The 20,821-nt window shown below is 48.3% G+C and overlaps 1 protein-coding gene across 1 annotated transcript in view; it reads right to left on the bottom strand.

Annotated features, from left to right (window-relative positions):
* SPRYD7 (SPRY domain containing 7) overlaps nucleotides 1-20,821 on the bottom strand; it is a 177,676-nt gene that overhangs the window by 125,617 nt on the left and 31,238 nt on the right. The window lies entirely within an intron of this gene.

The following is a 20,821-nucleotide window of genomic DNA, read 5'->3' as shown; positions in this document are numbered from 1 at the left end:
TAGGGACACTGTAATCACCTGCATGTACACCCATTTTCAATTGTACAGCACATTAACTAATAGGATGCCTCTACAAAATAAAGAGCATACACAAAATGGTACATGTGTTTTGGTTCAAAAAAGCCCTCAAAAGATTCCAGCGACTAAATATATCTGTCTTGCCAACAACCGTGCTGTCCCGCCTGCAGCAATGTAATGTGCCCGATTTGGAAAAGCGGTGCAATCGGAGAGAACTGTTGTGTATAGAGGGAAGGCAGACCTGTTGGAGCACTCTTCTTGGGTCGCCCAGGGGTCAAAGCGCACGTGAGGCATGGCTTCTCAAGCCCATCACGAATCTCCTACCCAGAAGGCCCCTAGGAGTGCCTCTAAGGAGGAGCCATCTGGAGTCCAAGCCAAGATGGCGTCAGGGCATGAACTGTAATCCCACATTTCCCAAACCAAGAAAGAGGTAAAGGGATGTGGAAAGCTTCCTGCCTTATCCCTGTGAAACGGGGAGTTGTTCTGCTCTTCCCAGCATTGCAACACTTTCAGGAATTTTTTTATCACATTCATCCTCTCTGGCTTTAGTTCTATTCCAAGTATTCCTTCAGCCAGCCTCAAGCCTCCATTGCAAGCGGTCTCCCTCCATTCCTGTGATACATCAGTCACCACCAGCCTTCTCCAGCTTCTGAAGTCCTTCTGCCATTGCTAGGTGCTACCCAGAGTTGGGGGCCCTGTGGCTACTAGGGGTCACCCTTACCTCGGGCTGACCAGTCACAAAAGATTAAACCAGCCAAGTGTTGCATTGTTGACAAGACCAAGAGGCAAAGGCTGAGCGGCCTGCAAATAAGATCAGAACCCAGAGATTGATTTACTCCGCCACAATACACATGAAAGTATTTTTGAAAACAATAATTTCAATATGGGACTATCCTGTTTCGTTGTCTACAGTAAAAAAAATGTTAAAGTTGTTCAAAAGAGGTGTTTTAATGAAGAAGTGTTTCTGTGCAGAGAAGCACGTTCTGGCTGGAGGGGTTGGAGGTTTAGAAAGCTGCCATCTGCAATGTACAGCCAGCGATGAGTAGAAAATAAAGTTAGAGTTTTTAGACTATATCCCTTTGATGGGGGTGGGGGGGTGCTGATTAAATTAAGGTCAGTTATGATGATCAAGAGTTGTTTGGGACAGGCATAACCTAAATACACTGTGATGATCATAGATAAATTCATTGGAGGGAAAGAAACGAGGCTGAGGCAATCACGATGCCTAGAAGGGCAATCACAAGCAGTGAATACACCTAATATATATATTTTTTCTAAACCACACGCACACACGTAGAAGATCAGGGCAAATACCTTCAGTGGGTACGATCCACACCTCATCCCTTTATTGAGAGCAAGGGGAACCAGAAGAAAACCCTCCTTGTATTTTTAGTTTTTTAAAGGGGCAAACTATTAAGTGTGGTTAAGGCACACCCCAAACTACCTCATATTTCCTAGCGTTCTGCTTTAGGAAGCAAACTTTCACGCCCGCTACTGACAATTGTCCCCGTGGTGAGTCTTTAACTGCTAGACATGCCAAGTCTCTGCAACTAGTAGACATGCCAAAAGCATGAAACAAATGGACATACTGTGAGTGTGAAACTGGTGGACATGCCACAAATCTGAAACTGGTAGACATGCACTAAGAAAGAAAATGGTGGGCATGATGCAAGTCTTCTAACCCATGGGCAAACTGATGCTCAAGGATATTCCATAACCATAAAAGCAGTGGACATTCTCTGCTTCAGAAAAGTATTGACATACCAGGATTATGAACATGGTAAAACAATTATGTTGTGTCCAATGCTTCTAACGGATCAGTTCTATGGTGTGGTTGCCTTTTACCATTCACTTCCCAACCTTAAATTATCCAATACATCAGTAAACGGTCTCCATCCAAAAGGTTGTTACTTTCAAAGACACTTTAAAGCTGGGCAACAACAACTCCAGTAGAATAGTCAGGCACTGTATAGTTTAAGTGGCTTGCAACTGCTTGTCTGAAAAAGGAAAGGACAAGACCTGCAAGAAGGGAAAGAGTTACTGTGTCTGTTGCAATGGGAATGCCCTCTGCAAGGTATATGCCTGGAGTCCCGAACTGTAAGTGAATGTACTTATTTTGGCACTGGCATCAAGCTAATCTAGCATGTGCTTAGATGACTAGGCCTATACCTAACCATTCGAGGACCAGGACTTGCTAGCCCTGTGACTTGAAAGGGCACACCAAGAGTATTCTCATGGTAGGCAGCGAACTACTGTCTCTGTCCTGGGTGTAGCACATACAGTGGTGGTGTCGGCGAACAGTAGTTTGTGATGTATAGCCAATCACACCTTTTAATCTGTGTCAGCAAGAGGGTGGCCTATTGAACCTTTTGGTGTAAAGTACCACTGGCATGCAAAACCCAGAACCTTGCACGAACATCTTCTGTGTATGTCAAGTGCGTATGTACAGTGAGACTGCGATAGATACATGGTTCTACAACTGGGCGTGTATCTGAGTACTGAAGCCTGTGGGTCCGATTTTGGATGCCCCTGGTTTAGATGGCACAAGATGGAGGATGAAGGCAGCTTTCCCAGACCGTGGAAGAGTATTGACAGCATTCCTGTGGTTGAAGAGTGGAGATCCCAATGCTAAAGTGAAGAGGATAGAGACAAGCCTACTTTTAGAAATGTCATGTCTGATTTATTAGCAAGGGGCTGCCTGCTGATTAGTTATTTCTGTGCTATTCGGTAGATGGTAGGGGTGTAGGATGGGGCTACATTTTCTTTAGTTCAAGGTGAGGAAGTTTCTAGGCCAGGCCAGCCCTTTCATCCGACCTGAACTACTGCTTCAGAAAGACTAATAACAGTCAGATGCACAAAAACCAACTTCATTTTGCCAATGGGATAGGTGCTCCTGCTTAGTGTAATACTTCTCACAGTGCTACCTTCTGTAAGAAGCCTTAATTTACACAGATGCTGGGTCTGCACAGCACCCAGAGAAATAATCTTGAAAGAAAATTAGATACTGTGACTCCCTGAGATTGGTCACTTTTTGGATCACACAGAAGTGTCTACAACTTAATGGAGACACGACAGAGTTTCTATGTCAGGACCGGAGGCTTCGGATTATGCCATTCTTTCATCGCTTTATTCTCTACAGCAGCAAGAAAAAATATAACACAACTACTTTTCCCATGAACATTTGGGGGAAAGAATAAAGTCAAACATGAGTCCTATTACAGTGTCCATGTACAGGTACAGGTGTCTCCCATCATGCTCCACTGTACTTGTATCCTCCTCTTTCTTCGCTGCTCGCAGCAAGTTAAGTTGTTTTTTTCCTTCTCTCCTGGGTTTTGGGTTTCTGTGTGGTGCCTTTGGCCTTTGGGGCCTGAGACTCGGTGGGCTGCAGCGTTCCCAGGGCTTTGCCCGTTCATTGTGTGCCTCTGGCCACCCATATCGCTGGGACTCCCCAGACTATAGAGCGCCCTGAGGAGGGCCATTGTCTTGCCTGCCGTTTCCGCTGCTAGAGCCTAATTTAACTCGCTATGCAGGGGAATGCGGACAATTATCCGGAGGAAGACCCTCTGAACTATGTCCCGTTGGACGACGATTTTTACCAGGCGGTCGACGATTCCATCTACCGCGCGGTCGACCAGGCTATGGTCCCCCTGGAACAACGTCTTTCGGCGCGCCTGGACGAGGCCTATGCCAAGTTTGCCGCCTTGCTTCCGGCGACGGTCCCGGCCTCCGGGCCTGATTCGTCCCCTACCCCGCCTCCTCCCAAGAAGCCTTGCACTGAGGGGGTTGATTCGGCGGCTTTCGCCAGGGTAAAGAGTGCCTTCAAGGCCCTGGAGGACGCGCAAGCTCCCGCTCCTCTTCCTTCGGAGGCTCCGCCGCTTTCTCCACCTGCGATGTCTCCGGACCCGCAACGCGACGACGACGATTCCCCGGACTCGGAGGAGGAGGCCTGTTCTTCCAGGTCGTGGCTCCCCTCTCAACCCTCATCCTCCGCAGGCCCGTCGGACATGCTGGACCCGGACGATATCGTCCATCCCCGTTCCTCAGAGTGGGTCCCGTGCGACAAGGTGGCCCAATACGTCGCTAATAGGCTACAGAAGCCGGTGGACAAGGATGCTAGGAGCCGCCTGCGCGCGGAGTGTCCCCGGCCGTCGTTGGATGGCAAGGTGGCCATGACCCCGGACATCGATCCGAAGATGGCGACCTTCCTGCAGAAATTTGTCAAGGACCCGCGGAAGGGTATCGACAGGTCCTGGCGCACTTGCCAGGACAAGCTTCTGGATGCTGTCGGGCCCCTTACCAAGATCCTGGACATGGCGGAGGAGGCCAAGGTATCGGGTGACGCGATTTCGCCTGAGGTCCTTTCCAACTGGGCCCAGAGGGCCATTATCTTCCTTGGCAACGCCAACTGCGCCCTCTCGACGGAGCGGAGGCGCTCCCTGCTGATCAAGGTAGATCCCAAGCTGGGTGACCTCGCCTCGTCGGAAGCGGGTGCTGTAGCCCAGGGGGGCTTGTTTGGTGACCCGTTCATCAGGGAGCTGGGGAAGTTTGTGGCGACCTTCACGTCCCTGGATCGTGCCCAGTCCAATATCAAAAAGGTTTTCACGCCCCGGGTTTTTGACAAGGCCGGACGAGGCAGGGGCCGCTTGTTCGGCCGGGGCGCCAGCTCAGATCGAGGTCAAGGCTCCGGACGTGGCCAGTACCAGGACAGGGCCAAGTTCAATAATTTCTACCCCACGAGAGGGCAGAAGTTCGGAGGTCGTGGTGGTCAACGTGGCCAGCAGCAAGGCGGTGGCCGAGGTGAGTGTTCTGCCTTCCGCGAGTTTGAAAGTGGGGGGGCGCATGGCGCAGTTTCTCCCTGCATGGGCCTCCCTTACCAGCGATGCTTGGGTGCTGCAGACGGTTCAGGGCTTCCAAATGGAGTTCCATGGCCGTCCGTGTCAGCTACAGCGTCCTCGCCCCATTACCTTTTCCCAGCGCGATGCGGCTTTGGTGAGCGAAGAGGTCGCTGCCCTCCTCCAAAAAGGGGCGATTTGTTGCGCTTGCGAACACCCCTCAGGGTTTATAAGCAATCTGTTCTTGGTAGACAAGGTAGATGGGGGCAGTCGCCCCGTGATCAATCTGAAGGAGTTCAACGAGTGGTTGGTGTATCGGCACTTCAAAATGGAAGGGATACATTTGCTGCGCGACGTCTTGCGACAGTCCGACTGGATGGTCAGGCTGGACTTGAAAGACGCTTATCTGACGATCCCCATTTTTCCGCCTCATCGGCGTTTCCTCCAATTCAGGTGGGACGGCCAGGTTTACGAGTTTACCACTCTTCCTTTCGGGCTCTCCTCGGCACCGTGGTGCTTCACAAAGGTGTTGCGGCCGGTGGAAGAGGCCTTGCGAGCTCAGGGGGTCAGGATGATAGTCTACCTAGACGACATGCTACTCATGGATCAGTGCCCCGAGAGACTGCGGTCACAGTTGCAGTCCGCGGTCAACCTTTTGCAGGGCCTGGGGTTCGTGATCAACGAGAAGAAGTCTCTCTTGGTTCCCATGCAATGCGCTACATTCCTCGGTTTCACCATAGACTCGGTGGCGGCCACCTTGAGCCTGCCGGCCAGGAAGATGGCGCGGATCAGACACGAGTTGCGACAAACCCTAGCGAAGCGGATGATTTCTTTGCGCCACCTGGCGAGGCTAGTGGGCCTGTTGTCCTCTTCGATCCAGGCTATCTTCCCGTGGCCCCTTCACTATCGCGCCATGCAGCGTTTGAAGGCGTACCACCTGCGGAGGGGCCTGATGTACTCTCAACTGATTCCTTTGTCGGAGGACGTGAGGGACGAGATGCAGTGGTGGCTTACGCACATGGAGGCCTGGAATGGCCGTGCAATTTTCGGTTCCGCCCCAGATATATCGTGATAGAGTCGGACGCCAGCCGTTCCGGCTGGGGAGCGCGGTGCAGGGACTTCTCCACAGGCGGCGCCTGGTCTGCTCTCGAACAGACCTTGCATATCAACTGCTTGGAGTTGCTAGCGGGCTCCTTCGCAGTGCAATGTTGGACCAAGGACAGAGTGCAATCCTGCGTCCTGAGAATGGACAACGTGTCGGCAGTCCGTTATATCAATCGCCTGGGCGGCACCAGGTCCAAGATGTTAGTGGACCTGGCCAGGGATTTCTGGCACTTTTGTCTAGACCGCCATGTGTCGGTTACGGCAGAGTACTTGCCGGGTCGTCAGAACGAGGTGGCCGATTGGCACTCGAGGAATATTCTGGACGCCAGCGTTTGGAAGCTGGACCCTTCCCTGTTTGCGGAACTCTCTGACCTTTGGGGCCCGTTTTCGGTGGACCTGTTTGCGTCCCGTTTGGACCACCAGCTTCCGCGGTATTTCAGCTGGCGCCCGACCCTCTGGCGGAGGCGATGGATGCGTTCCTCCAAGACTGGTTGGGGATACAGGGGTATGCCTTTCCACCGTTCTCAATGATAACGCGAGTGTCAGCGTTGTTGCGACGCCAGTCGGCGCAGGTGGTGATGATCACTCCGTGGTGGAGGTCGCAAGTTTGGTTTCCGGTTCTTCTGGAACTTTCTTGGGATTTTCCAATCCTACTCCCCCAGTCTCCCCACATTCTGCTGAATCCGGTGGGAGCGCCCCACAGGTTAGTCCTGGAGGGCTCGTTGCGCCTGATGGCGTGGAGGCTCTCCGGCGACGCTGGACGTTGCCTGGCCTTTCGAGAACGGCAGAGGACTTGCTCTCCAAGGCGTGGGCCGACAGCACGACCAAACGCTACAGATCGGCTTGGCTCCGGTGGAGTCGTTGGTGTGTGCGACGGGGTTTGGATCCCGTGGGGGCACCTGTAGTGCGTGTCTTGAATTTCCTGGCGGAACTGTCTGATCAGGGCTTGGCCTATCGATCGATCAATACGTTCTGGTCGGCGGTGTCTGCGGGACACGACCTGGTTCAAGGGTCCCCGGTTGGTGAACACCCCTTGGTCTGTAGGCTCTTGCGGGGTATACGGCTTGCCTTGCCGCCGGAGCCTCGGTATTCCGCTCTGTGGGATGTGAACAGGGTGCTGAATCTGTTCCTTTCCTGGCAACCGAACAGGTTTTTAACGCGTAAGGAGTTGACGGCTAAGTTGGCCATGTTGTTGTGCCTGGTGTCCTGCAGGCGTGTCTCGGACGTGCGAGCGTTGGATATAACGGCCAGGGTTTTTTCTCCTGAAGGAGTTTCCTTTACCGTCAGCAGGCGGACCAAAACCAATACTAGGGTCATTTCGTACCCGGCTTTTCAGGACTCCCCTTAGCTGTGCGTGGTGCAGTGCCTCTGTGCTTATGAAGATATGACAGAGGATACTCGCCCTCCGGGCGAACGGCAGCTGCTTATTGCCCTGCGTAAACCGTATAAAGCAGTTACTTCACCGACAATCGCCCGTTGGGTGCGTTGGATCATGCAGGAGGCGGGGATTGATACTAAACAGTTTGGGGCGCACTCTACGCGAGGTGCCATGGCGTCTAAAGCTTTTGCCCTTGGGGCTCGGTTGGAGGATCTGATGAGAGCGGCCGATTGGTCCTCGGACTCCACGTTCAAGAGGTTCTATTTCAAGCCAGTTATTGATGTGGCCAGATTGGTGGTCGATAAGCTTTGAACTGGCATAATCCGAAGCCTCCGGTCCTGACATAGAATGCGAATTTGCCTAGCCTTGGTGCTGGTAAGTTCCAATTCTATTAAGGACTCTGAGGCGAGGATTATCCCCCCCAGTGACTTCACGGAAGTGTACCCTCCCCGTATGCAATGTAAGTAAAGCGGTTATGTTCCTTTTCGAATGTGCGCTTCTGGCTCTGCGGTGTACTGCTCTTCCCGTTATACAGCTGTCGTTCTATTGATATAGCATGGATCTGATGGTATGTTCTTTTGCAGGAGCAGATAATTCTAAATAAGATGCGTGAGTGGACGGATGTTCTGGCTTCGCGCGAAGAAAGAGGAGGAGACAAGTACAGTGGAGCATGATGGGAGACACCTGTACATGGACACTGTAATAGGACTCATGTTTGACTTTATTCTTTCCCCCAAATGTTCATGGGAAAAGTAGTTGTGTTATATTTTTTCTTGCTGCTGTAGAGAATGAAGCGGTGAAAGAATGGCATAATCCTCGCCTCGGAGTCCTTAATAGAATTGGAACTTACCAGCACCAAGGCTAGGCAAATTCGCATTGTTCTGTTTAGAAAGGCCAATAAGATTTGGCAAGATAAATGGTAGTGCCATGAATTGGGTACACCACCTTGCCCAAGAAGGTGGAGCGAAATCTGGGTATTCTACCAACCTCAGGGGATGCAATCGGCAGGTACCGGTTTTGGTATGCTACACATGCTAAAAAAGATATTTAGGCAGATACCCATGCAGTGCAGGAAAACCCTTAGACAGGCTCTCATTACCAGTCATCTGGACTATGGTAGTGCACTATCAATCAATCAGCATTTGTAAAGCGCACTCTGTCACCCCAGGGGTATCTGGGTGCTAGGTCTCTGTCGAAGAGCCAGGTCTTGAGTCTTCCCTAAGTCTGCCAGCCTGGGAACTGTTCAGAGCTGGAGGGGGCGGTCGTTCCAGGTCTTGGCTGCAATGTAGGAGAAGGAGCAGCCGCCGCTGCAGGTGCAGCAGATGGGGAGGGAGTGTGCGAGGGCGAGTGAAGAGGAGCATAGGTGTCTAGCAGGTTGGTGGAAGTTCAGTTTATGGTGAAGGTAGGCAGGTCTTAGGTCGTGGAGGGCTTTGTCAGCATGAGTGAGGATCTTGAACTGGCATATTTCCTGGATGAGGAGCCAGTGGAGGTCACGGAGGTGGGGTCGATGTGGGTTCATTTGGAGAGGTCTAGGATGAGTCTGACAGCAGCGTTCTGTATGGTCTGGAGTCTTCCAAGGAGGTGGATGGGATGGGTAGAGGGCGCTGCCGCAGTCAAGGCGGCTAGTGACGAGGGCCTGAGTGACGGTCTTTCTGGTGTTGGTTGGGATCCATCTGAAGATTCTGCGGAGCATGCGAAGTGTGTAGAAACAGGAAGAGGTGTTGTGTAGTTCCTTAAAACCTTTATAGGATTTGCGCATTTAGACAACATATACTGGTGGATTGGAGTCAAACTGATTCTGGACACCCCTACCAGATATGTTGTATAAACGCGCAGATCCCATATAGGTTTATAGGAACTACACGACATGGAGCCCAACGTGGGGCGCCATGTTGTGTAGTTCCTATAAACCAATATAGGATCTGCGCATTCAGACGACATATACTGTAGGATTGGAGTCAGACTGATTCTCGACACCCCTACCGGATATATATCAGCCTGTCTACCAGCTAGCTCACAGTGCCACTAGCAATTCCTCTTACCAAGGAGAGAATTATTCTTGGCAACTATCGGACATGACAACCCGGATCCCTCAGAATTGTGTAAACAGTGCAACTTTTCGCTCAGTCACTCATGCTCACTTTGTCTAAGAGAGATGCACAGAATAAACGGTGGGGACGTTTCTTAATAAGTATTTATTGAACCAGTGTTATTCTAGTGTAAAATAGGTGGTCTGAAACAACCATTAGACAATAACAGATATAAATGATAATAAGTAGTAACAGAGTAAAAGGATGGTAGATTTCTACCATTGTGCTAAAACAATGAATACAGGCAAGTATATAAATTACATGACAGTAAAATGCGCACTCCTAATATGCATCCATAACTAGATGTACCTGAATCTACCTAGCATGTATGTTGGTGTAAAGCCAGGAATCCCTCTAGGATAAAGTCTACCCACCTACCTGAAGTGAAAAACTGTGGGACCCCGTCTTTGGTCTCGAGGTGGACACACCGCAAGGGATGTCAGACCGCGGCGATCTAGAGTGTCTGCGTGCAAGAGCCTTAGCATATTGCGTCAGTGTATCGGCATGGAAGTCCTTTTCGCCTCTGACTACCTTAGCAAGAGATGGTGTATATATACCCAAAGTGATACCCCCTGGGGATATACCTCGCTGTGTTATGTCGGACTAGGATGACGGAAGGAATGACCCTTATAAAAAGTTATTATGCAGGAGATGGTAGGCCTGCTGTCCTGCTGTGATTCCAAGAATCCTCATGCACAATGAATGAGGCCTAAACCTTTCGGAGAAAACCCCATGTAATCTAAGGACATTAAAGTAACTAGGTAAAAGGTCAGTACTAAGAACCGGTTTGCAGTGTAATGGTAAGAGAGAATATAGGTGAAAGGTTAGGTGACTACCGGAGCCTATAATGGGGTACCTATATGGAACATAACAGAGGAGACTTAACTTGACGTTTCATGGTCAGTTGGCTGTTGAGGATGATGCACAGGTTGCGTGCAAGGTCAGTCGGTGTGGGTCCGGATTCTGCAGGCCAGCAGCTGTGGTCCCATGCCGAGGTGTCCATTTAAGATCAGTACTTCAGTTTTGTCAGAATGAGTTGGAGGCAGTTATCTTTCATCCATTTAGCTACATTGGTCATGGCATTGGAGAGGTGGTTTTGGCATTGGCTGGGTCATCGGCGAGTGAGAGGTTCAGTTGAGTGTCGTCTGTGTAGGAAATTATGTTGAGTACGTTGGATCCGACCAAGTCTAAGGGGTGAGGGGGTCATGCAAATGTTGAACAGGGTGGGGCTGAGGGATGATTACTTGTAGTACGCCGCATATGTTTCCTTTAAGTGCAGAGCTGAAGGGAGGCAGTCTGATGCTCTGTAAGGAAAAAGATGATTCACTTGAGGGCATCTTGCGGTATGCTTAGGTTGTAGAGTCTGTTGATGAGGGTGTTGTGGGAGACTGTCGAACGTTATAGAGAGGTCGAGGAGGATCCATGCCACCATTTCTGAATGGTTGAGAAGTGTTCTGATGCAGTCTGTAGCAGAAATCAGCACGGTTCCAGTACTGTGGTTGGCCCGGAATCTGAATGTGAGGCGTCCAGTAGGTGGTTTTGGTCCAGGAATTTGGTGAGATGCTGGTTTATAGCTTTCTCAAGAACTTTGGCTGGTTAGGGGAGCAGGGAGAACGTCTGTGTGTCTCCATCTGTAAGGGAAGGTTGCTGTGGCGATGGATGTGATGAGGATGCAGGTAAGTTGCATGCGGATTGTGTTTGTTGCAAGGCTGTGGAGGTAGTAGGGGCGGGGATGGGGGGGGGGCAGTGGGCGCCCTGGAGTGAATGGAAGACATGATGGCTGAGGTGGTCAGGGCAGTGAGCGGTGACCATGTGGTGATGGGTTGGCTGGTGTTTGCTGGTTGGTTGAGGTTGTCTGGGTTGATTGTGGAGGGCAGGATGTTGTAATTGTTGCAGATTTTGGTGGTCTTGCTGTGGAAGTAGTCCGAGGGTGTTGCAGAGTTCTTGGGAGGGGTGGATGATGTTCTCTATGGCTGTCGGGTTGGAGATTTTTTTGACTATTTAGAAGAGTTCTTTTGTGTGAGATAAAAAATGTCCAAACTAAATGATATATTAATAAAAAGTACATAAAAGCAGAGATTGGTCCACTAACCTTGGCACTCGAGTGGATGATTTTTTAGATGAATATGCACAAGCAAAAGGCTGTGACTTGTGATGAAGACAGGCCATGGCTCAAGTGAGATACCCCAAATTCTCTTATTGAATGTTTTAGTGGCAGACGCAAAATGTGAATGGCACTGGAACAGACCAATGGATGAAGACTAATGATCGAAAGCTCCTAAAAATATCTACGCATATGTATCTCTTTTTGTTTTAAGAAAACACGAGGCTGGTCAGATCTTAAAAAAATTGTACAAGAAAAAGAAGAGTAAGAATGTCGCAAAGCAGACTACTGACGCTCTTTGGAAATTACACATTGTTGGTTCAAGCGTACGGCAGGCAACAGAGTTCATTCAGTAAGAGGGGGCAGAATATGCTTGCCTTGTCTGGGTCATCTCATTTTGTCCAAAATAATATTAAGCACTTTGTTTTACTACATGATTAAGGTAGGATTCTGGTCGACTACAGAAACCTCTCACAAAACATAGGAACATTTTACCTAACACCATGATATAGTGGCAACTGGATAGACGAAGTTTATTATGCGTTTAAGTCCCTGCAAATAAAAATAGATGCATATCACTTTTTTTTATATCAGGTTAGAATATCTGCAAAGAAGTCAAACATATTTACATACAAAAAGAAGTCCCAAGTTTATTTTACTTGCTTTAGAGACTGAAAAGCCACATGGAAAAGGGCATAACTTACATGAACTATGGGCAAATTATGCACTATAAATTACTTCTTGATGTGTGAAAGTGGGTGTTCTAATGGAGTGTCAAAGAGGTCGGAAAAAATCATTTTGAGGGGAGTCATTTCTAATGTGTTTCTGACAGTTCTTTACATTATCCAAACTTCTCTTAAACAATCCAGATGTACATGTTCCAGAAAGTGAGGAAGTTGCGTCGAAATAGCAGTTTCATATGGATATTAAGCCATTACATTTAACAACCTTGTTATTTATTAATGACGATTCCACTTCAAGAGAAACAAGCATCGGCAAAGTCAATAGGTTTCACCTATGAGACGTATTGGCTTTGTCAATGCTTTTTGGCCATTTTAAACAGCAGCATGGATTCTGTGCAGGAGAGCTAAAAGTAAAGTAAATAAATAATTGCAGCACTATGACCTGGCCAGCGGGTTGGATCAACACGGAAAACGAGCGGGTTGGTGGGTCACTAGAGGGAGAAGGGGGAAAAGGCAGTTGGTTGCATCAACACAGACAATGGCTGGGGCAACAAGGACAATGGCTGGGGCAACAAGGACAATGGCTGGGGCAACAAGGACAATGGCTGGGGCAACAAGGACAATGGCTGGGGCAACAAGGACAATGGCTGGGGCAACAAGGACAATGGCTGGGGCAACAAGGACAATGGCTGGGGCAACAAGGACAATGGCTGGGACAACAAGGACAATGGCTGGGGCAACTCCAACAAAAGAGGGATATTAGATAGCTGGGGCAACACGGACGGAGAGTGGGTGTGAGCAAGCAGACAACAGAGGGTGGGAGGGATGTGCTGAGGACAAGCAGACAACAGAGGGTGGGGAGGGATGTGCTGAGGAGAAGTAGACAACAGAGGGTGGGAGGGATGTGCTGAGGACAAGCAGACAACAGAGTGTGGGGAGGGATGTGCTAAGGGCAAGCAGACAACAGAGGGTGGAAGGGCTGTGCTGAGGGCAAGCTGACAACAGAAGGTGGGAAGGACTTGCTGGGGGCCAGCAGACTGCCAATAGAAGGTGGGAGGGAAGCCCTGGGAGCAAGCAGATACACAATAGAGCGTGGGAGGGAGGTGCTGGGAGCAAGCAGACAACAGAGGGTGGGAGATATGTGATGAGGACAAGCAGACAACAGAGGGTGGGGAGGGATGTGCTGAGGGCAAGCAGACAACAGAGGGTGGAAGGGAGGTGCTGGGGAATGCAGACAACAGAGGGTGGAAGGGATGTGCTGAGGGCAAGCAGACAACAGAGGGTGGGAAGGACTTGCTGGGGGCCAGCAGACAACAGAGGGTGGAAGGGAGGTGCTGGGGAATGCAGACAACAGAGGGTGGGAGATATGTGATGAGGACAAGCAGACAACAGAGGGTGGGGAGGGATGTGCGGAGGGCAAGCAGACAACAGAGGGTGGAAGGGAGGTGCTGGGGAATGCAGACAACAGAGGGTGGAAGGGATGTGCTGAGGGCAAGCAGACAACAGAGGGTGGGAAGGACTTGCTGGGGGCCAGCAGAATGGCAATAGAAGGTGGGAGGGAAGCCCTGGGAGCAAGCAGATACACAATAGAGCGTGGGAGGGAGGTGCTGGGAGCAAGCAGATGGACAGCAGAGGGTTGGTGGACAGGAGAAACAGAGGGCGGTGAAGTAAATGATGGAGACAGCTCAAAAACACACTCTGAGTACTTAAACACAAAGAAAAATGTAGCACCTAAAAAATGAGCAGTGGAAGGGCACAAGTAACATCTGCTCCAGAGAAGGGTCAAACACAAAGAGGAAGGAAACGTACTGCAGCTGTCCAATAAGAAGCAAGCACATAAGAGTGACAAAGCTCACTGGTAAGTAATGGGTAGGTAGTCTATTCGCTTTGTTCGAAATCAAAAGATCTAGCAAGAGACAGCACATAGTCTTAGGAGAGACCTAGCATTGTGCCTAGCACACATTTTCTAACCCTGCTTGCGTGGAAACCAAGCAATGCCAAGTTTGAAAAGTTTAGTTGAATATAAGGAAAATGATCTCGTGTTTCCAATTGATCTTACATCATTCTTTCATAGTTTTCCCTTTCTTCAGTGTCCAATTATTTTTGGTCATTAGCATCACTGGAAGTTTTTTTTTCAAGTATTGAAATACAGTGCGGCATGCAGCACAAACATATTGAATGCAACCTCTCGGATGAAGCTATATAAAATAAATGAAAATGTTTTAATTATGTGAAATGTACAGTTTATGTTTGTATCACATACTCGAAGCAGACCTTGGATACAAAAATACTGACAAACCAAGCTTTGAGGCATCTTGTTGCCACCCAATGAAAACAAATGAAACATTTCTAAAACAATCAAAACAAACTATCAAATGATCTCACATCTGCAACATCAACAATGGAATACCAAACAAACATTTTACTTCATTTGCAGATTGGACATTGAGGCTGGGGCTTCTTCGTGAGCTGAACGAGTGGGGTGCTAATCGGTGATTTAGTTCACGATCAAAAAAAGATGATCAATAATGCAATGCCATATATAAAATGATCGAGAACTACATTTTGCCGTTAAGGAAATTTGCTCAGAGGCACACAAAGGCACAAAACGACTGTGGTAGTCAGGGTCACCCAGAAACATTTAGAAGCTACTCATGGGATATAATTCCGTTTCTGTTTTTGCGAATTCAGCTCAACTACATAGAAAACAAGCACTGGCAATGCCAATAGTTCTGGCTTTGGCGATGTGATACTATTAAGACTTTAAGGAAGCAGTACAACGTAGAAGTACACACCCCCGCTACAAAGGTGCGTTTTAACAACTCAGTGATTTCACTAAACACTTCCCTAGTAAGAAAATAGGCCACAGGCAAGAAAGCGATTCAGATTAAAAGCATGTTCAAAAGCCTGTACTTCAGAAACAATAATAAAGCTTAATTGTTTATTATTTACAAAGCGCTCCCACAAGCTGCAGGAGGCAGGTTGTGGAGGGATTTCTGGCCCCATGTAACGAGTGCAGCACATTTGGTTTTAACTATAGATAAAAAAATATTTATTCATTCGTGCAAGTCAGAAAAGAGGTAGTTCATGAAATAAATAACAATGTTGCAAAACATGAATATCAGGATATTCATGTATGAGGTCAGTCAAAATTAAGTATTCTGAAAAAGAAACGTGGACGTTGCAGCAGGAAGACTGCTATGCTAGAAGGGAACCGCATTAAGAGAGCTTTGCATATGTATCATCCGTGGGATATCAGTGTACGGTTCAAAATCAAATAGAAGGGATTTGTAAACATCATAGTGGATTTATTCTGTAAAGTGGATACCCGTTTTTACAGTTCATTGACGGTTTCTAAAGTAAAGTGTTGCATTTAGATAATGTTCGGCTTTAAAGCATGCTATAAAAATCCCACTCTTTGGAAACGCACAAAAGATACTGATGTATTCATTAGAATATAGAGTGGGATAGCCGTTTAGATAGATGCAAAAGCCCTTAATTACAAAGTTAAGCCAAAACCACAGAAAACTCCCTCTCCAGGGAAAGAACAGTGGAAATGGTGACCGAGTTAGCGCGATTGTGTGCTAAGAGTATTGCTTATGTTGGGACTAGGCAATTACATTGCTTACGGTTCCTTTCTCTACAATCATTCACCTGCCTGCCAGCTCGAACCCATTAGCTGAGTGAAGATAATTAACTAATAGCAAAGACTATATATAGTCAGTAATGCTATGATCTAACTGTATAGGTTATTTACGGCTTATGGTTCTAAAAACTGGAACTACAATGTTATCTACTTTTCAGCCTACCGTCACCTCTTCCACTGGCAATTCCAGAACACCCTACCAACAGCTAGTAAAATTCCCACCTTGCGTTTTTAAGGTTGGTACACTGCCTCAATTACTCGGGAATTTCACTTTCACCGCCTCTCAGCCCACGATTTTACCAAGATACACCACAGCTAATCGGCCAAAGAGACCTACGGGTGGAGTTGCCACCGACTCCCCAAATGGACAGTCCTATGGGTTGAATGAGTCCCCAAACTAACAGGCAATTTACCTCTCCCTATGGAATATATTAGCAGGCGTGATATGTTTCACTTACCGCTACAAAGGTACATTCTTAGTTCAAAGAAATCTGACAGATCGGCATGGGTTACCTGCTCTTCACAGGCCTTGAGGATTAGATCTTGGTCTTACATTGAAAGAATAGTAAAGGATACATTTGCGTTGAGGCTGAAAGTTAAATACGGCACTATACTGTCACCCACTGTTCCCCTTAATCTAAAGACCTGTAACCACTGTTATGCTCTGTGCTAACCTCTTCTGCCAAGCACATGTGCGCCATCTAAACAGGTTATTAACCAAGACCGCCTGCCCCCTATACTCGACACCTCTCCCAGCCTACCCTGTCCTCCCCACCTGTCCCAGCCGACGGCCGTGGTCTTGCGCGGTACCCCTTCCCTGGCCTCTCAGACACATTCCAGGTTTTTAGATGTCCCGCTTTATTCACATCATGGCAGCGCTCACCAACCTACGTAATTAGCCCAGCCAGTAGTACTTTGTCCTGTCAGTCAGCCTCCTCCAATGGCAAATACTGAAAGAGGAGAGGTCTGTGCAAATATAACGGCTATGTTGTAAAGGGTGACTACCGTTCTGAGGTGATGAACGCCCCTCACGACATAAGAGCATGACTTAACAGGTCGCCAATTACATATGTATTGTTTAAACAAATATGAGAAATGTAGAAAATGCCATGTATAAATGTTTAAATAATATTTAGTAAAAATAACTTTAGAGACCCTCCCGGAAGGAAGCGACCCCACCCCAGGAAAAAAAGAAGGCACCCAAACCTGACAACAAATGCAGCTGTCCACGTCCTTTGGGAGATGTTAAGCGAAAATTAATACAAATCTGTGCTCAGGAACTATATGGTCAGGGATGAGGGAATCAGCTACTGCTCACATCAGGCGCTGGGGTTGCCTAGTTAGCGAGATCCCTAGTTAGCGAGATCATCTGGCCCACACCCAGAGCGTGGAGACTACACTCTTTATTACCCACCAACTTTCCTTGTTTTGTGTCACTCTCGTTGGTGCATCTGGGAAGCTGCGAGCACCTGGGCTGCAGAAGGCCCCGCTTGAAATGCACGCACCAGAGAGCCGTCAGCCTGTACTACGGCCCACCGAGGGCCCATCTTATTTACCAAGGTAAAATGCAGTTTTTGTGGGCTACAACTGCGGAAGTAATGGTGTTACTTAGCTCAGTGGTGGGGGCCGGCAAGCAGTGTTGTGGGTGGGGGGACTGCATAGCAAAATTAAGCGATGGGCACAAACGGTGCACGAGGTAAACTGCGAGCAGCGACCTCAGAGCAAGGGGTGGTAGTGAGGGCGGGCTCTGGTGTTCTAAGGGAGTTGGGGGACAGCACTTGGAGAGTAAGTGACGCAGATGCAAGCTATAAACAATGATAAATCTGCAATAGCCAGATGGCAGGAGAAGCCATCACATGCTGTACAGTGTGATGGCCAACACAAATATTCTCTCAGTGAAATCTACGGGAAGGGAACTCTGCACACAAAGGAGGGATATTTACAAAAATGCACAAATAACAAGCAAGGAATTCCGAATGCCACAGATAACAACCATTGGTAATCGGTGGGTGTGCCAAAACCCACAGAAGAGCTAGAACACGTCTTGCAGGCAGCGCAAGTGTTGTCGAGGCACGACTTAAAAAACTTTTCTTTGATGGGTGCAGGTTCGGACTTTGCCCTATCCAAGACGACTACTATAAAAAGCACAAGTGTCTTCCCACATCATTTAGTATGCGCTTCAAATTTAAACGTCATTTAGCAGGGCTTTCACCTCAGCAGGGCCAGTTCTTTTTTAGATAATCAATTTTTTTTGAGTTTTGAATGCAACAAGGGAAACCGCACCATTCAGATTTACATCTTAACCGCATCGCTGCGGCGGTTATTTTTCCGCTGTGCGGCTTTTTTCGAAAAGCAGCGTTAGATGACAGCTCAGCTTGTCATCCACACACGACCACCGTGGCTGATGACGAGCTGAGCTCGTCATCAGCAGCGAAGGGGTTAAAAGGCTAGACCAAGGCAACAACACATCACATGGGCATAAAAGGATAGACAGACAAAAGTCTAGGGTCAGCATATCCACTTCCAATACAAAGGTCGCAACCATCCACATTAGTCTTCTAGCACTCCAACCCATTTGCCGCACATTCGGCGAAATTTCTTAGGACATCCCCTGGCCACGTAAAGAGGCCGTTCCTGTGTGGCACACAAATCCACCCCCCCCTTCGCCAGCGCGTCAGGAACCTCCCAGCCCAAGACTTCAGTGAGCTCCCCCGTCAAGGCCCCCAATACCCCTGTATTGCAGGACAAAGCCATACCATGTGATAGAAATCTGAACCGGAGTGGGGGCAGCGGGGACAGAGAGCGTCAGCCCGAAGCCCTGCGGGATGGAGACGCAGAGGTGTAAGATAGACAGCATTTAGGAAGTATATTTGGACCAATCGAAGCCTCGCTGAGACGCAATTATTTTAGGGGCTATCAGGCAGTCTCTCCAGTCAGTGTCCTCTAGTGCTCCGAGCCAACCCTCCCACTTGTCCCGGAGTTGGGAGAGGGAGTTGGGGGGTGTTGTTGGTGAGTGAACGATAGATGTGGGAAATCCCTCCTCTTCCCAAATCCCCAGTCATGACCTGCGCTTCGGGTGGCCTATATTCTGGCAAGGAAGTGCCATCTGGAATATAGGGGCGGAGGGCATGGCGCAGTTGCAAGTACCGGAAAAACAGAGGAGTGGAGGGAGTGTCTAGCCTGTAAATCCTTAAAGGAGCGCATATGGGTACCACTCCAGACATCGCCCAGCAGGGAGATCCTGAAGAGGTCCCAGGGCCAGAACCTTGATAGGGAAGCAACCTTTCGGAGCCTGGTACCGCACCACAAGGGAGTATATCGAGTCAGCATACCCGACCAGAGGGTATGACGCAGTGAGGCCCGCCAGGCCAGGAGTACTCCGCATGTGACCTCAGGGAGAGCTGGGGGAACAACGTTGCCATACAGCATCCCCTGAATGGAGGAGAAGCCCAAAGTGTGCAGTTTCAGGAAATATGCCGGGTCGGACCAGCCGCCGTTAAACCAGTCGTGAACCGTAACAAGCCTAGTTGCTAAGTAGCAGAGATAGAGGCTTGTCATCCTAAGACCCCCATCAAAAGGCAGGATTCGGCATCGGGCCAGGGCCAGCCTGGGCCCCCCCCACCCCCATAAAAACTTGGTGGCCAGACCATCCATTTCATGAAACCAAGACCTAGCAAAGCAGAGGTGCGTATTTTGGAGCATATAAAGAAAGTGAGGTGAAATCCTCATCAGTTCTATGCAGCATCTTCAAAAATCACTTTTTTTGATGCTGGTCTTTCAACTCTACATTTCTAGTTGCAAATTGGCTACAGTTAATAAAAGATAATTTCTGTTGAAAGAACTGAAAGAACTTTATGCACATTTATTGTTTTGAATAGGGAGCAACTCTCATCCCCATCTTGAGAAGTCGCTATGTTGTCCACAGCTCCAACCGTTTTCACGTTTCTTGTTTATGTGCAGGTAGTCTTGATATTTTCTGTTAGGCTTCCTGTACAAAAACCGCTGCAGAGTGCCTGACATATGAAATTGCCACTATGGGCAAATTATAACACACCATGGAAGTACACAGACTACCATTGGCCAAGGTAGGCTATATGATCATCAACAAGACATCTACAGGATCATCACATAGCTCCTCGTCCTGCTCTTCACACAGCATTGCCACCATATTTCTCAAGTAGAATTTACCCTGCCTAATATAAACTAAATAATAGCACTTTGTATAGCAATGGTTTACTTTTCTAACTCTCCCCTGCAAGATGTCTATTCAGCTGGGAAAAACTACAGCCATTAACATAATTTAGGGCTGCTGTGTTGGTTTCCTGGTCTCCTTACTAGGCGGCATGTCTTATATTTATGTTCTCCTCTGCCACAACCCCCAAAAGATCTTTCACATGGGGATCTGTAAACCTCTTCCTGCAGCAGCTCATAATGGACAGCCGGCATGCAGTAGGCATTTAATTTTTTGTGTTTTTCTTTCCTATGATGATTTCTTTTTAACTGGCTCTTTGGACCAAGGTAAAATGTTTAAAAGATGACTGCTGTACCCAAGGCAAGCCCATCTGCGACTGAACGGGTCCAGGAACGCTGGCCCTCAGTCTGCAGGTAGGATTTTTTATTGTCTCCCTCTCTTTATTCCCAAATGTCTCCCTACAATTGAAGCATGTGGTCCCCCTCTCAACCTAGCATCAGGATGAGTAATTGCTCACATTGTCCCTTCCAAATAGGTGACCCCCAATACTAGGTCTTCTAATGGACGTTCTGCACACCGGGCAGATAATGATTGGCTCTCATACTGTCATAGTTGCATTGATAAAGAACAGAATCCCTTTTGTTTTTGCTTTTTTTTTTAAACTTAAATTGTCGTTCATTGGTCAAACACCAACTGGACATTTTTTACATTTTGACTGCCCATAACAGTGATGCCTTATTTGTAAAGGAAACCTGGTTGAATGACTCTTCGGTT

Source organism: Lissotriton vulgaris, chromosome 8 (genome assembly GCF_964263255.1).
Source record: "Lissotriton vulgaris chromosome 8, aLisVul1.2, whole genome shotgun sequence".
Classification (NCBI taxonomy): domain Eukaryota; kingdom Metazoa; phylum Chordata; class Amphibia; order Caudata; family Salamandridae; genus Lissotriton; species Lissotriton vulgaris.
Note: the sequence above shows the minus strand (reverse complement) of the source record. Positions and strands in the feature narration are given on the sequence as shown.